We start from the raw sequence: 18,317 nt of genomic DNA, 5'->3' as shown, positions 1-18,317 counted from the left end.
TCTGAAGGATGTAGACTGTCTTCTCAACTCTGGTCCAACAAGGGACAGAAGCTCATCCATCTTCTCTGCAGACATGCGGAAGTACTGGTGGTGCCTCTGGCTGTCCAGTCGCAGCTCTGCAACAAGATGGTAGAAGTCCCCTTGGCTTCTTCTTTGTTGGTTCAGTGGGTGCACCCAGAATCTGCTCCATCTTCTCTGATGAACCAAATCCAGTAGCAAAAGGAGAGCTAAAGTTCTTCTTCGGCTAACATGTGCTTCTGCAACAACAATTATGCACATTAGACTACAAAAACAAGCTCCAATCTAGTTCAATTACATATAAGTTTTCTTGTAACAACTATCAATGGTGGTTGGACTTTAAATGCACAAAAATAAGCCATAAATATTGTTTCTACTATCAAAGTACTCACCCATTGTTGATCCAAACACTTGCTGATATCTTAACTCAAATGATAGGCAGATTAAACAGTTCTTCTCCAAGCTTCTTCCACACAATAATTTGTTTAGCTCAAACTTCCGCATTTATTTCGGACTATCGCGAGAACACGAAAATCCCGCGCATGCTTGTTTGCGCACCTTGGGTCTTCCCACCGGAGCGGAGCGGAGACTAGTAAAAATTGAGTTTGGAAGCGAGTGGCTGCGGAAGGCGGGGGCGGAGCGGAGGTAGTGGAATTTGGGGGTAAGTCTCCTGTTCTGTGGTACTACCTTCTCTCTGCCACTTGCGTATGGATGGAAGCCTGTGATGAGGACCCTGGATATGTGGTGCAATTCAAGACCAAGTTCAAGGAAGAGCTAGCATCCCGTCAAGAACAGCTCAACAATGCATGGCTCCAGATCGCTACAGTATTGGATCCTCGTTTCAAAGACTTAAAATGCCTGCCCAAGACAGACAGGGAAGAGGTGTGGACCACACTTGAAGGAATGCTGCAACAAGAATTGCCCATAAAGTCTTCACAGACACATGATGATGGGCCACCCGGTATGAAAATCTGCCTTCTGCAAATGAGCTCAGATACAAAATCAGAAGATGCAGAGGTCCAACCTGTCATACACAGGTACAGAGCAGAGCCCACCGTTAAATTGGAGGACTGCCCCTTGAGGTGGTGGGCATCTCATTCAGGCGCCTATGAGAAGATAGCCTCACAAGCTCAGAGATATCTAGCCACTCCTGCAACCACAGTTCCCTGTGAACAACTTTTCTCAGTTGCAGGTCACATTGTGAACAAGAAAAGGTCAGCTTTACTTTCGGAAAACGTGAACAAGTTAGTTTGCCTCAGCAACTGGCTGAAAGATGAAAAAGCTCAGTAAATTTGACAGGTGATGTGCAAACAAAAAGACCAGTTTCAGTGCAACATGTTATAATAGTTAGGCTTACTTTAGCAACTGGATTAGTGAATATAGGAAAAGGTAAAATATTGTTCTTTTGATTTAATTTAAAAGTTTTATTGAAAAAAAATTTCAACACAAAAACGCAACGGATGACTCAAATTGTGTATGATAAAAATGTGTAGGCCACAGTTATGCTTTCAGGGTTTTTCCTGCATTCAAATTTGCGTGGCGGCTGCCTCCAGTTATTTTAGTGCCGCCCCAGCCTGATTTCACTCTGCCCCCAACTATATGGATGTTACTTTAACTGTAGTTGCAGCGTTGCCCCACTACAGGGGCGATGGAAAAGCACTGAAACCGGTGCAGAAAAAGAAGATCAAAAATAGCTTTTCTCGCTAGTTGGTACATATCTGTGGTTGGTGCTATTGACATCCTGATTTTCCCAGAGGCTCTTCCATATCAGAGCAGGGCTGTACAGTTTGACAAAAACAACTGTCTGTGCATGTCTGTCTACTTTTAAACATAGCACTGGTGCAACATCTTTGAATTGCTATTTTCTCTGGAACTTTATTGAACAAAAGTAAGTTACGTGTAAGAAAAATGCTTTTTACTGGCGCACAGTGTGGTCATCTGGATGCAGTGGAGGAAAATACAGGAACCAGCAAAGGCAGAACCGGTCCAAAGTTTGGGATCAAAAGTGCAGCTACACGCAGAATGGCTAATGCTAAAGCTAATGGGTAGCAGTCTCACGATCAAGTGGTGCACAGAAAAATATATGATGGTCGTAAAACTAAGAAAGACTAAACTCTACAATCGAATAAAAAGTCCCCACCATCCTGTTTATTCTGCATCCTGCAGCGCTATGGATCAGAAGCGCTGCAGATACGAGTCACACAGGAGCAGGATGCATGGCAAGCCGTTGTAGTATATAATTCACAAAGGCATATGTTAAACTGGATTACTGCCGACCCGTACGTACTAATACATTTTATTTCAACAGCGCCTTTCTAAACACTGAAGGACACTTTACAGACAGAGATAAAATACACAACAATAAAAGATAGAATGGCGTAAAACAAACAGACAGATTGGAGCAAAGACAGTAATTATTGGAATGCTAGACGGAACAGGTGGGTTTTGAGTCTGGTTTTAAAGAGAGTGAGGGAGTCAATGTTACGGAGGTCAGGAGGGAGGGAGTTCCAGAGCTGGGGAGCAGAGCGACTGAAGGCCCTGCTCCCCATAGTGACCAGACGGAAAGGTGGGACAGAGAGGTGGATGGAGGAGGAGGACCTGAGGGAACGGGTGGAGGTTGAAGGATGAAGGAAGTCTGAGAGGTACGGGGGAGCTAGGTTAAGGATGGCTTTGAATATATATAGCAGAATTTTGAATTGGATTCTGGGAGCCAGTGGAGCTGCTGAAGAACAGGGGTGATGTGGTGGAAGGAGGGAGTTCTGGTAATGATGCGGGCTGCCAAGTTCTGGAGAAGTTGGAGTTTATGGAGGGATTTGTGAGGAAGACCGAAGAGAAGAGAGTTGCAGTAGTCAATACGGGAAGTGATGAGGCTGTGGACAAGGATGGCGACCGAGTGAGTAGTGAGGGAGGGGCGTAGGCGGTTAATGTTACGTAGATGGAAGTAGGTAGACCGGGTAATATTGTTTATGTGGGACTGGAAGGATAGTGAGGAGGCGAGGATGACACCCAGACTCTTGACCTGAGGGGAGGGGGAAACTAAGGAGTTGCCGACAGGAAGTGTAAAGCTGTGGATTTTGGATAGTAAAGATTTAGTGCCGACAAGTAACATTTCTGTTTTATCACTGTTAAGTTTGAGAAAGTTTGATGTGAAGCAGTCTTTGATTTCAGATAAACAATTGGTGAGGGAGGAAGGAGGGAGTGAAGAAGGTTCGGAGGATACATAGAGCTTGGTGTCATCTGCGTAACAATGAAAATGGATGTCAGATTTACGGAAAATATTTCCCAGGGGAAGAAGGTAAGCGATGAAAAGGAATGGACCGAGAACAGAGCCTTGGATGCCGGTAGTGACAGGGAAGGGACGGGAAGTGAAGGATTTGAGTTGAATAAACCGAGTACGGCCAGAGAGATATGAACGGAACCATTAAAGCAGGGTATGAGAAATGCCAAGGGAAGACAATCTATGGAATAGGATGGTGTGAGAGATGGGATCGAAGGCCGAACTCAAGTCGAGGAGGATGGAAAGCAGTCCAGTATTGGCAGCAGTGATTTTTATGAGTGCAGTTTCTGTACTGTGACCAGGGCGAAAACCAAACTGGAAGGGCTCATAGAGGCTATTGAGCGTGAGATGAGCATGGAGTTGAACAGAGATTATTTTTTCTAGTATTTTTTAGAGGGAAGATTTGAGATGGGACAAAGATTATTGAAATTATTGGGATCAGTGCCGGGTTTTTTAAAAATTGGAGTAATAGATGCAGTGGGAGAGGTGGTAGCATGAATATCTATAGGCCTATTGCTCTGGCTAGCACTCTCTCAAAAGTCTTGGAAAGAATTCTGCTGGACAGAATTAATGACGCCTTACAAATCACTGCCAATCAGTGCATTGCACGTCGTAACTCCTCTTCTGTCTCATGCCTGCGTTTTGCAGCTGGTCTCGGGCAAAGGCATGAGCTGAGCCCATCCTGTCCTGAAGCCTCCTGACGTATTCTGGGCCTGGAGGAACAGCGAGGGTGTCAGGGGGTCTCCCAAAGGTCATCACCAGAGGGGTGCGCAGTTCTCGTCCCAACATGAGCAGTGCAGGTGTGCATTGGGTGGAATCGTGTTCGGCAGACCTGTAGGCCAACAAGATGAGGGGGGGGGGGGGGGGAGTGCATGTCCCAGTCCCGTTGGTGCTCTGCCGTGAGAATGGCTAGTTGTTTCACCATGGTTCGGTTGAAGCGCTCAACCAAGCCATCGCTCTGGGGGTGCAATGGGGTGGTCCGAGTCTTTTGCATGACCAGGCGTTCGCACATGGCAGAGAACACAGCTGACTCAAAGTTCCTTCCCTGGTCACTGTGAATGGTCTCTGCTGCACGAAACCTTGAGAACATGCCCTCCACCAGGATATCAACAACAGTCTCTGCTTCCTGGTCTGCAATGGTATAGGCCTCTGGCAACTTGGTAAAGTAGTCCATGGCAACTAAAACATAACGGTTCCCCCTGTCTGTACAGGGGAACGGCCCCACCACGTCCACCACCGCTCTTTCCATTGGGGCCCCCACTGCTACCTGCTGAAGCTCGGCATGAGACTGCTGAGGTGGATCCTTGTGTGCTGTGCAGAGATCACAGCGACGGCAGAAATCCTCCACATCCCTCCTGACCCCAGTAAAACCCCTGCCGGATGTGGCGGAGAGTCTTTGCCACCCCAAAGTGACCAGTCCCTGCAGCTCCATGACAGGCCTGGAGGATATAGTCCCTTAGTGCTCGGGGAACCACCACCTGACACCTTTCCTCTTCAGTGGCTGGCTCTGTCCAGGCCCTCTGTAGCACCCCATTCTTCACCCGAAGGGCATCATATTTCACAAGCAGTCCCTTGGAAGCAAGACAGCACCCTGACACTTCCTCCCACCGTGGTTTACGGCCGGCCTCCACCCAATGTAGCACCGATTGCAGATCAGTGTCCTGCTCTTGTTGCGCTCTTCACTCTGTTTGGTCGACCATTTGAGTCACTCTGCAAACCTGTCTGTCCCCCTCACATGTGGCACCTCGCTCCTCCTCCCTCCTCTTGCAGTATCCGCACCCCACATGCAGGCAGGGCCGTCGAGACATGGCATCAGCATTTCTGTGCTGAGTCCCTGCCCTGTACTCAATTGTGAAGGAGTATGAAGGTAGCTCCTCCAGCCAGCGGGCTATCTGACCCTCCAGTTCTTTAAAGGACATCAACCATTGTAAAGCAGAATGATCAGATCGGATGGTAAAAGGGAGACCGCAGAGGTAGTATCTGAAATTACCTATGGCTTTCAAAACTGCGAGGAGCTCCCTGCGGGTCACGCAATAGCGCCATTCTGCTTTGTTTAATGTCTTGCTAAAGTAGGCCACCAGCTTTTCCCCATCCTCCCCTATCTGACTCAGCACTGCCCCCATCTCCACATCACTGGCATCCGTGTCAAGGATGAACGGCCGATTGGGGTCGGGGGGGTGAGGATTGGAGTTTGACAGAGCCATCTTCAAAGAGATGAAGGCCTGCTCACACTCTGGTGTCCACACAAAGTCACATCCTTTCCCCAGCAGGCAGAACAGGGGAGCAGCTATACATGAGAATCCTCGAATGGGCCGCCTGTAATAGGAGGCCAGCCCAAGGAAGCTCTTCAAGTCCTTGAGAGTGGTGGGTGTCGGCCACTCCCTCACCGACCGTACCTTCTCCTCCAATGTGCCGATGCCCTTGCCCCTGATCCTGTAGCCCAAAAATTCCAGCTCTCTCCTCATGAAACAGCACTTTTCTGGGTGTAGCTTCAGTCCTACTGTTGCTATTCTCTGCAGGACCCTCCTCAGTGAGCCCAACGCAGTCTCAAAAGAGCTCCCGTGCACAAGAATGTCGTCCAAATAGACTAAACATTCCTGACAGGGGATGGCATCCAACACCCTCTCCATCAGCCGCTCAAATGTAGCTGGGGCATTGTACAGACCAAAACTAAGGACCATGAATTGCCACAACCCCCACCCTGTACAGAAAGCTGTCTTTGGACGGGCCTCAGGGCTGAGTGGAACCTGCCAGTACCCGCTGCATAGGTCCAATGAGGAGAACCAAGATGAGCCTGACACCAAATCCAGGCACGCGTCTATGCGAGGTAGTGGATATGAGTCCTTTTAAGTCACACTGTTCAGAGGCCTGTAGTCCACGCAGAACCTCATTTTATGACTCTTCTTCTTGCTGACCATCACAGCCCCGGAAGCCCATGGGCCGTTGGACGGCTCAGTGATCCCTGTACTGAGCATTTCTTCAATCGCCCTGTTAGCAGCCTCCTGCTATATATATATATATATATATATATATATATATATATATATATATATATATATATATATATATATATATGTTACATTTACGTAACATCTGTGCAGCGCTGAAAGCACCAGACAGAATGATTCTGTGCCCTAACAGTAGTTTATGAAAAGTAGTCAGACAAACGAGAGGCACCTGGCTGCCGCTGGGAGAACGCTCCGTGTTCTCACTACTCTGTAAACAATCACAAACAAAGTGTCTTAAAGTTGAAAACAGAAGTTTAAGTTCAAACAGAAACACTCTGAAACTTTTCTGATTTTCTAAACAATTCTGTCAGGGAATTATGTTTCTGAAACCAGTCATTGTCTAAACATCACCTGCATTACTATCATGTGATAGTAATGCAGCGAGGTGTGTTGAAGCTGTCATCAGCTAAGGGGCGGAAAGACAAAAATATTTTGTCAACAAAATTAACACTGGAACCAAGGACTGTGACAATGAATTCTCTCCAGTCATTTTGATGGCGTGGGGCAGAGGCGCAGACGGGCTCCCCTGTTGGGGCACGCACTCCACCTGATGGGTCTCAGCCACACTTGACGACGCTGGAGCGAAGCTTTGGGACTGTGCAGGTTGGACCATCTGCACCGTGGGGCCCCCGGGAACTCCAGTGTATTTTTCCCCAGGTCCAGCACACACTGAGCCGCCCTCAAGAAGTCCAGACTTAATATGCACTCATCCTGCACAGCTGCAACCCACACCTTAAGATCTACTAATAAGTCACCCACCTGGATGGTCATCAGACACCGCCCCAGCATGGGAGTTAAATCCCCAGTCACTGTTCGAAGTCTGACGGATGTGGCTTCCAACTGCGTCCCTGCCGGAATCATATCGGGCCTGAGGAGTGTGGCAGTGGAGCCTGTATCGATCAGCGCTAAGTAAGTAAGTAACTTTTATTTGTAAAGCACCTCTCACAGACAAAAAGGTCACAAAGTGCTTCACAAGTTAAAAGGCAACAACATATAAATACAGTAAAATACAGCCACAATATACATAGTGTCAAATACAACCAATCTGAATGAGACAAAGTTTAAAATGCCTGGAGAAACAAGTGGGTTTTAAGATTGCTCTTAAAAACATCAACTGAGTCGATTGAGCGTAAAGACAGAGGTAACTCATTCCAGAGCCTAGGAGCGACGGCCTGGAATGAGCGATCTCCTCGTGTCCTGAACTGAGTACGTGGGACCATTAAAAGGTTTTGATCCAGTGATCTCAGCCTGCGAGAAGGCGTGTAAGGGCAGAGCATGTCTCGAACATACAATGGAGCCAGACCATGCAGCGCTCTGAAAGTTAGCACAAGAATTTTAAAATTGATGCGAGATGAGATTGGTAACCAATGAAGAGCTTTTAAAATGGGGGTAATGCGGGCCCTTCTGTTGTCATGGGTCAGAATTCTAGCTGCACAATTCTGGACTTGCTGTAAGCGGGACAGCTCTTTTTTGTTTAGACAAGAAAATAAACTATTACAGTAGTCTAAACGGGATGATATAAACGCGTGAATAATCAACTCAAGATCAACTTTAGACACCATTGTTCTGAGTTTAGAAATTTCTCTCAAGTGGTAAAAACAGTTTCTAGTTAACTGCTTTGAGTGATGTTCAAGAGACATTCCCTTGTCAAAGAAAACTCCAAGGTTTCTAAGGGTAGGTTTTACAGACAAACTCAGATCACCTAACTGCTGGTGAATCCCTGGAACAGCATTATCGGGGGCAATCACCAGTACTTCAGTTACACATTGCACCCCTTTAAACCTGACAGGGACATGGCAAAAGTCCCTAACATGAGTCCAACCTACGACTCTGGTCCATTCCGCGCAGACCATTCCAGTCTGCTTCTGGGGGAAGCCAAGCCATACTTCCCCAGCTGCACAGATGTGTTCCACCTCCCGACAAACCACCAGAGGGGGACCAATGAGCGGGGGTCCACGCCGTCCCTTCTACACAGACCCCGGTTTGTTTGCCTGCCGGTCAGCACGTTTGGGCACCGCACACTGATGTGGCCGTTCTGGCCGCACACCCAGCAGACAGGCTCACTGCGGCGAGGCCGCCCGGTCTGCAGGGGCTGCAATATCATGGCCCTTATCAACTCTGTCAGTTCACTGGCCCACGCTGGTTTCTCCGGTCCCGGGGCCTCACCAACCTCTTGTAACAGGATTATAGTTTATGGCATCAGTCCCTGCCATGGCTCTAACCAGCTCCCTCTCCAGTGCTATTTCCAGAGAGTTCTGCAGTGTGCGAGGATGAGCCAGCTGTGTCTGCACTCACAGTTCCCTAGGGGATAGGGCCAAGATGAACTGGTCTCTTGCCAGCTCGCTCTGCACCACTGCGGGCATGTGCGCATAGGCCCTCCTCATCAGGGTTTAGATCCCTGCAGCCAAAACACGGAGCGGCTCTCCTGTCAGTCTCTATTAGCCAGCTCTGAGCGCAGCACAGCAGGCTGGTTAAACTGTCCAAAACGCCGCTGCAAACCCGCAACTTGAGCCCTGTAATCACCGCATCCTTCTGGGCTAAGCAACAGCAGACACGGCCCTTATCAACTCTGTACTACTTCATCTGTAAGGCACAAAGATAATTGAAGTGCTTTGATGCTGTCAGACCAGCCTGCAGCCCTCATCAACAGTTCAAACTTGCATAAAAAACCTCCCAGTCAGTTTTGCCAGAATACTTCGGTGTTTTCATCTGCAGTTGGTTACACAGGGGGCCGCCATCTTTGTTGGCAGGTATTTGCAAGCCAGTGCCGCCTTCCGCTGCCCCTGAACCAAATCTGGCGTCAGCAGCTAGCTTCCTAGCCGTCTGTCTCAGACGAGCTAAATGTTCCCGATCACAGGGAAAATCCGCCCCACGTCCTGGTGGTTCTGCAAAGTTGCCGAACTCCACCTCTGCCTTGATCTTCAGTCGAGCACCGGTGCTGTCCTGCAGTGCAGCCATGTCGTTCACAGAGCTAGCTGAGTTAGCCGGAAGCTGTTAGCTCACCCTGTTGGCCGAAAGCTGTCTCCTGGTGTTTTACTTCTGACACCAATGTAATGTCCCGTCGGACACAATAACGGTCAAAGACGATCACTTATGCTTTAGTCTTTAATGACTCCACAAAAGAGTTGCTGTTGGCCGCAACCACGCTGAACACAGAGCCCAAAAAATCCAACGAACAGAGAGCGCGAGACCAAAAAACCAACCACACCTCCTCAGGGTTTTTCCTACACACACCCCTCCCTCACTCTCACTCCTCCCCCTCCCTAGAACCGCTCATCCATTCCACTCTATTACAGTAAGAGGACCAAGCACAACAGAACAATTAACTGCAAAGAATGTGGCACAGGGAACACATACTGCTGACATTCTCACATAGAACACAGCTAAAGTGCAGAACGTTAAACTATGTTTCTATTTAGAATAAATATTCCTCATATGTAATATAATAAATACTCTGTATGAAGATATAATACATGTGTAACTGTTATGTTTTTAACTCAAGTCCAGAATCATGTCTTCAGTTTCTGAGGCGTTTATGGACAGGTTGTCTCCAGAGCACCATGGGTTAGGGTTAGGACAATGGAGACAGGCTTAATCATTGGACTCAAAGACATATACTACCGTACACCAGGAGCTTGTTGTGTTCATCTTACAGAGCAGAGCAGTCTGTGCAGTGGCGGTTCTACATCGAATTACTCCCCGGGCGAGGCCCCCTTTGAGCGCCCCCCCCCCCCAACCCCCCCCCCCCACCACCACCACCACCACCACCACCACCACCACCACACCACCCCACCTGCATGAACACACGCATGTTTTCTACAACACAGGCATGTTTTATTAGAACGACTATTGAACATTCATTTTTCTAAGTTGCACATATTTACATTAATTACTATGAAGTTGTCAGAATGTAAAGCACTATACATTATATACTGTATCAAAATATATAGAATCAAATATACAAAAACAAACAATAACTAAATATTAAGAATATATGAACATAATAGATAATAAATATTCTAAATAGCAAAAATATTTCACACATAACAAACTAAAGATAATCACTACAGCATTGCACTTAGAACAGAAAACACAAACTAAAATTAAAACCTAACCTTGATGCAATGTCATCAATAATGTCATCACATGAAATCTGCTCCCCCTACTGAGTGATTGATACTAATCAGAGCCAGGTTAGTGAGCCGCCCCTGAAACATAGGTGACCTCAGGTATGACTTGATCAAGTTTTGAAAAGCTCCTCTCAGCTTGAGCCACAGTGACTGGCAGAGCAGTCCAAAAGTTGGGGTAGATCTCCAATAGATCTTTATCATGATCCATAATATTTTAGAATTGCCTCTGAAATTGTAATTTAAACTGACATAAAAAACTGTAGACTACCAAAAATGCCAACTTTTACAGAACAAATCATGTAAAAAATAATCAGTGCAGCCATCAGCAATAAATAAACAGGATAGTTAGTGGTGACTGGGGAGTTTTGTTCTGCTTGTAGAGTGGTTTCATTTATTATTATGTGAACATGATCAACATGTTTGTTGTTGTTCAGGCAGGCCACAGGCTGCAGCGAGCATTTAACAAATCCTAGTTTGAATCAGTAAAAAACGATTCAAGGACTTTTTTCAAACCATTTGAATATTCGTTTAAATATTTCAGCACTATTAGCTCTGTTAGCAATTAGTTGACCGCATTTAACCGTTAAAATCCCAGTTAACTGGTTCAAAAAATTGAAAACATGCATCATGAGAGCTACATACCTTTATCTTTCTGCTCTTTTTTCTTTTTTTCCCCCTGAATCGGGCACCTGGTGGTTTTAGCCTTTTTATGTTCATCTCTTCTGTTTGGCTCCTGACTCAGTAAGTTTCCTTTAGTCAGGACTAAACAATTTGACCTTGATGGGGGGGTGACCACAAAATCGTTTTGTTTTTCCTTTTTTTATTCGGCCATTTCACACAATTCAGAGAAACCTGAAAGAATGATAGGCCTGTGTTTATGATATTATGAATGAAATATGGAAGAACGTTAAGATGTGATTGACCTTAGCCATGTTAATACAGTTGATTCAGCCCCTGCACGCTCATTTCATCTGGGAAAGACGCAGAGGTGAATTCCCCCGCCGCACCCCTCCCCTTCCTGTTCTTCATAGACACACGGTGCACGTGAACGTTCTCAGTCAGCAGGAGCGCCTGCAGCTGCAGGGGGCGCCAACTTGCTGTTTCCAATCCAGACACTGTCATATGACAGATAATAGAAAACCTCGGTGCGGCGCAGATTTCCTTTTTTTTTTTACTCCGCGCTTGTGCGCCCCTTTTGTGTCATGAAAAAATGCCGCCCCGGGCAACTGCCCTGTCTGCCCGTGCCTAAAACCGCTACTGAGTCTGTGCATCACACACTCAGAAAATGGTGCTGCACAGCCGATGGACACTAAGAATCAAAAACAGGAAGGCTGGAACGCAGGTGAGCAAAGGTTTATTCAGTGCAAGTAAAAAAAGAAGCTAACGTTTCATCACTGGATGTGTCTTTGTCAGAGTTACATCTGAACAACAAGCCGGTTTCATTAAAGAGCAAGTCACCACCTACCAGTGTCTGACTCCACCCCCACTTCCTGTTTGAAAAATACAACAAATGCTGTTTCCTGGCTGTCTATTTTTCTAAGACTTTATTAGTTAATGACTTGATTTGTGATAATCAGATGTCCTTGCTCTCTCTCACAGAATCCTGGATGCAGCAAGAGGACTATGTTAGTTTAAATGAGTCGACTCCTTCTAATTATTTAAATCATCATATTGCTCGAAGTACAGGGTGAGGAGCAGGAGTAGCAACCATTTTTCATTCAGAGCTATTAATCAGTCCCATACCAATTAATAGTTACAGTTCTTTTGAGCATCTTATTCTTAGTTTTCCTAATCCAGATTGCAAAACTGTAAAACCACTCTAGTTTGTAGTTTTGTATCATCCACCTGGCCCTTACTCTGAGTTTGTGGATCAGATCTCTGATTTTTTATCGGATTTGGTGCTAAATACTGATAAGGTCATTGTAGTGGGGGATTTTAACATTCATGTGTACATTGAAAATGATAGCCTCAATGTAGCCTTTAGTAATATCTTTAAACTCAATGGGTTTTACTCAAAGAATACATAGCTCCACCCACTCCTGCCATCATACATTAGACCTTGTGCTGACTTATGGCATAGAGTGTGAGGAAATAACAATATTTCCACATAATCCAGTCCTCTTGGACCACTTTTTGATAACCTTTGAGTTTTTTTTATAACTGAGTTCTCGAGACATGAAAGTAAATTTCACTGTAGTCTGTCTCTATCTGACAATGCAGTTGCATCTTTTAAATCAACTGTTCCATCTTTACTGTCCTCAGCATCTCAGAGGAATGTAGCAGAGGGCAATATTTTTATTTCTAGCCCTTCACATAATGATGCTTTAGTTCATAATGTTACTTCCTTTTTACGCGTGGCATTAGATTATGTTGCCCCTTTAAAAAAGAAGGTAATTGGGGACAGGAAGTTGGCTCCCTGGTTTTATTCACAAAGCAGTGGGGGGGGGGGGGGGGTCATTTTGCCTTGGCCTCCAAAATGTCTTGAAACGGCCCTGGGTGTGTGACTGAGTTTTGAAGGTGATCTGAATTGTATCAGATATATAAATATTGCATGTGTGTAACTTATTGTTTTATACAGGTAGAAACACGTAGTGGAGATAAATCTACCTACACTTTACTTTTCAACACTTTGTTTTGTTTTCTTGTTTTTATTGAACTATTTTCCTGTCCTGTCTGTCTCTCATCTTCCTGCATCTCCTCTAAACTCTCCAGAAAATCTGCTGCCTGGATTCTTACTTTTTCACCTCATCAGTTACTTCTGAGCAGATCAAAGGGATCTCCTGACCGCAAAGCGGAGTGCGCCATTCGATGCTGCGTCAGTGAGGTGAAATCCCCGCAGTGCAGGTGATGAGCTCCGCAGTAGCAGAGCGCCAGGCACAAATAAGACAGAAAGTAGAGAACATGAGCGGACATGAACGATCGTGTGTTAATTATAGTTTTTTGGTTGCGCCACTTTGAGAATGGACCATGCGCTGGAAGCAGCAGCCTGGAGCGCTGCGCAACAACGCAGCGCTGTGTCGCTCTCTGCTCCAAAGAGTCCATAAATGATGTAATATAGGTAGAAAACTTTTTTCCGGCTCCCCTGGATGTGTAGGATATACAGCTCCCCCATAATTCGATCCCTGCTCCTGGATGAAAAGCCGGACATTTTCATCAATACAAGAACCCCGTCCGGACAGAGAGTGAAAAGTGGACACGGTCCATCTCCTTTCCTTTTTGTATTGTTTTCTCTCTGTAAACATGCTGTTAACTTGCTTTGCACATCTTCTAATTGAAATCTGTCTTTATCATATATATATTATTTTTTCATAAGCTTGCGTTTGGTGCCCCTTCCCCGGCGTGGTGCCCTACGCGCTGTGCGTGGTGTGCGGAGCGCCGGCGCTGGGCAGGCCAATTCCAACTCCTCAGCTCAGAAGACCCCACAAGGGGCCCTCGTTGGAGCAACTAGAGCTTGAATTAAAAAGCTATTTCAAGCAACTACCTAGCATCCATAAAGCCATCTATTTGCAGGAAAAGAGAAAGGAGCTCGTCTCTAGCGCAGGCGCAGACGGGCCAGTGGTTCCTGGAGACCAGGTGTACATCAAAGTTTTCAGGAGGAGGTGGCACGAACTGCGGTGAGGGGGTCCCTACAAAGTGGTTCGAACAACACCAACAGCAGTCCAGGTCGAAGGAGGATCGACGTAGCATCATCTGACACACTGCACAAAAGTCAAAGACAAAACTCAGGGAAGTAATGTGTCTGACTTAACCAAACGGCATGATGGCCGAGGAAAAGAAGGGCATGCTAAGCCTGATATCTGTTCTGTTTTGGATAACACGTGGGGGTCTGATGGTTGTGCTGGAGGAGGTGAAGATGGAGATGATGGCCGAGGAGCAACTCATCGACCCATCACAAGAGCATAAGCCAAAGGACTTGGTCAACGGCGAGGCAACACACCATGATCAAGTTAAGTACAATCCAGCAGGTCGGATGCAACATAGGTCGGCATCCTTGCCTGCATTCGACTTAGCAGTTGTTAAAACCGGTGTAACAACCACGATTCCAAGCGATGTTTTGACCACAACTAAGACAAATACAATCCTTGATGGTGTAACCACAGTTCCAAATAATGTTTTAACTACTAGCGCTATAACTACTGTAATCCCTGATGTTTTGACTACCACAATCCCTGTTAAAGATTGGTGGTTCAACTGGAGCTCTCCCTCTCTCTTACAGCTGGTGACTCCGCCGGCTTTAAGATCTAAAACAACGCCAATTACCAAGTTGAGAGGCATAACCACTAAGCCACCTGTTAGTACTACAACTCCCACAGGAGGTGTAGCCATGAAATCTGGTTCTCCTACAGCAACCTCTGATAGTGACCATGTTTGTAATCTTACTCGGGGAGGACAAAATGAACTAGAAGTAACCAATCGCAAAGCTGTACCTAGGCCATCATTTGGGCCAATTAGACCTAGGTCCGGAGGAAACATAGGACCTATCTCCCCTAGGGCGAGCAGGCCACTGCCTATAGAGAATAGGCTTTGGGATGTTGCCATGCAAAATAGTTGGGATAAATGGGCTTTGTATACGACAAGAGTGATGACTCCGAATGGCTGCATAGTGTGCGCTCAAGCACCTGGAATGCTACCTGAGGTAGTTCCAGAAAAATATACTTCTAGTGAATGTGCCATTGTGATGACTTGATTATTATTATTATTCTGAGCTACTACAGCAATCAATTTCCCTCTGGGATTAATAAAGTATTTTTGAATTTGAATTGAGCAACGACGCACGTGTAGGACTAGAGAGGAAATAGAGATCAATAAAAAGATTCTTCCTCTTCTTAAGTTGCTATTGTGTGGACTTCAATGCAGATTGCTCCATGGCACACGAGATAAGTACAAATATGTTAAAAAATATGCAGAATATAAGATCCTAGATGAATGTGCCGAGTTTGCAATCCAAACAGACCAGAATCGTCCTCCAACAGACTACAAAATTGACTATAGTGCTGATTATGAATGTTTTGCAAGTGGAGGTTTCGCTGACGATGGAGGAGTGGACGTAGGTAATACATCTGTCAATTGTAAAGTCACTTGGGTATTGTCCTGGTTCCCGCATGCAAATATGACACCACTTCTTATTGACACCCCTGTTTGGTATGAAAACCCTGTAACTCTTAGTCAGGATTGTGATGACATATCAATGACGATTCCTACTCTGGATCTCATAGGTGAGCAAGACATTCCAGTGGCCGACAGCTACTGGATGTGTGGTGGTGATGTTCTAATGAATGTTTTGCCAAGTTTTTGGGTTGGGTTGTGTACGCTAGTGCGTATGAAAGTTCCAGTGACTATCTTGCATGAAGGTGTGAGTGAATTACTCCAGTAGGAGACTACCAATTGTAATGGTTTAATTTACATGTTATTTAATGAGCCATAAGACATAAGATTCCATAGTAAATATGAAATCAACCTTATGGATCTGTGGGTACTGTTTAAACAGAAGATTGGAACTTTTTATTGCAGGGATTATGTAACCACTTCGTATTAATTCAGAGACAACAGAAGAGAGTCAAGTTTTAAGAGTTTAAAGATTTATTACTAAACAAATTAAAACTAGACTAACTTTAACACTAAATGTACGGTGTAACTAAGGTGAATGAGATGGAGAATGTGTAGTGTGGAATGTTGCTCAGAACCAGCAAATCCGACGAAACGATTAGTTCTGGTGGGAAATGAAGGTGTTGTCTTCACGCTAAGCTTTGGTTAGGAGATTCATAAACACATTCGACGCCATTCTGTCAGTCTACGTACCTTTAGCGGAAGTCCCCGTCTAGATCAGGAGGTGTAGAGGCCCAGCTTGACCATTGTGGAGCCGAAGCTTGTAGAAACAGCCGCGGCAGCCAACCATCAGTCTTGACATACTTCCGGGTCACAACAGTTTATCGGCATCTAACAAGACCCAAAATGGGGTCATGTTGGTTCAGCTGTTATTCTGAAAGGAACCGTTGCAGCAGGTGGAACGGCAACAGGTTTTCCAGCTTGTCATTGGTTCTTTGAGCTGAAGAGGCAAGTTACGGATTGGCCACTCTGTCAATTTCTCTCGAACGCTTTGAACTGGCGTTACAAATGACATGGGCATAGTTTTATACTTTGGATGTTTTGGTTTATGGTCGAATGAAAAGGTGACACATTTACCAAGCACCACCAAAACCACGCCTCCGTCAGATCTGGCAGATTCTGATTGGATCAGTAAAAGCAATGTGTCATGTTTTAATGCTACGTGAGATCAGTCCTAGTGGAAATATTTAAAGTCATATTACTTTTTATATTCTATAGGATAATAATAAAGTTATTAATATTTTGATTTCACAGATTGGTCACATCTTATTATTGACTAACACTTTGTTTGATTAGCTTTATTAAAAATAAAAATAGAGTTCTTTGATTTATTAAAAGGAGAGAGTGCTTTTCTTCATTCTTCTCTTGAGCTGGAAAGAAGCAGTTTAGAAACAAATGCATGACCTTGAGGCAGTCTCATGCAGATTAGTTCTGTGTCAGAGGAGAGGGGGGAAATGACTTTTGGTGGAAAACAGTCATTTCATTCTGTTACACAATGAACGTAGGACAAAGAGGTATGATGTATTTGATCATAAAGTACATTTAAATGCCATAGGGTTGCCGACAGTAATTTGCGTTGAATTTCAAGCAAGAGATGAAGTAATAGCTGGTGTAGAGTCAATTCTTCCTTGGATAACAAAAAATAAGAATGTGAAATGGATCCACTATGTTTATTTTAATCAGCAAAGAATCTTAAATTACACAGTAAATAACCTCGGCCTCCTCGGCGAACAGCTTCATGCCACAATGACTTTGCAGCACGACCAGGCTTTGGACTGGCTGTTGGCCGAGAGGTGTGGGCTCTGTCAATTTCTAAACTCAAGTGGGCAAGAATGTTGCACTTACATTCCGAGTAATACGGCCCCTGATGGTGCGTTTACTGAAGGCATGAGAAAGTTGAAAGATTTAAAGATAGAGCTGAAGGAGAATGAAGGCAGGGAAAGCTGGTCCTTGGACCTCTTATCCGTCAAATTGGGTCAGTGGGGAACTATCTTTGTAAAGGCAGGAATTAGTGCAATAGTAGTACTAATTCTGATTTCTCTATTGGCATGTTGCATCCTACCTGTTGTGAGGAGACTGTTGGAGCGAACTCTGGCTGCCCAAATGAACCTTGCTGCTTCGTCTCAATACGTGCAAATGGAAATGGCTGCATTGGACTCGGTGCTGTTCCCAATGTGTCTGGAGAACGGGACAGCTGATAGGATGGCTGAGGAGTCATCTTTGCATCTCGTAAGGAATGTTGTTGATGTTGTTACATGTACTCGACTAAGGAATCGGCCTCAAAGTCCTCTTCCAGCATCAAGACCCCTGCAGCAGTCATTAATAAAACTGAACTTGATTCTTTTGTTTTTCTTCACTCCATTTTTTCAAGTCTGTAACTGGGACTCTGACTCTATTCTTTATTTTGGTTGAGCAGTTGTGTTATTACTAGGGGTGGGCCGTTATCGGCGTTAACGCGCTGCGGCAAAGCCAGACTCTTATCGCGCGATAAAAAAAATGACGCCGTTAATCTAATCTCAAAGTTGGGTTGGGATCTGGGTCTATACTAAGTAAACTATGATGACTTTCACATTGCGCGGATGGATACCTGGTTGGCGCGGATGTATACTCGGCACGGATCATCGTACGTATGGACCGGTGGTATGGACGGACGCCAGGCTCGCGGAGTTCAATGTTCCCCATGCAGCCGAACAGTTGCACCTTCGCCACCAGCAGCGCTTCTCCCTTCTCATCGCGCGGGACAAGTAAATACTTTATGTACTTTCACTAGAGTTTAAT

The 18,317-nt window shown here is 45.4% G+C and overlaps 1 protein-coding gene across 1 annotated transcript in view; it reads right to left on the bottom strand.

Annotated features, from left to right (window-relative positions):
* LOC129163068 (zinc finger protein 420-like) overlaps window positions 1-18,317 on the bottom strand; it is a 348,176-nt gene that overhangs the window by 146,951 nt on the left and 182,908 nt on the right. The gene's annotated exons all lie outside the window — the stretch shown is intronic.

This window comes from Nothobranchius furzeri, chromosome 2 (assembly GCF_043380555.1).
Source record: "Nothobranchius furzeri strain GRZ-AD chromosome 2, NfurGRZ-RIMD1, whole genome shotgun sequence".
Lineage (NCBI taxonomy): Eukaryota > Metazoa > Chordata > Actinopteri > Cyprinodontiformes > Nothobranchiidae > Nothobranchius > Nothobranchius furzeri.
Note: the sequence above shows the minus strand (reverse complement) of the source record. Positions and strands in the feature narration are given on the sequence as shown.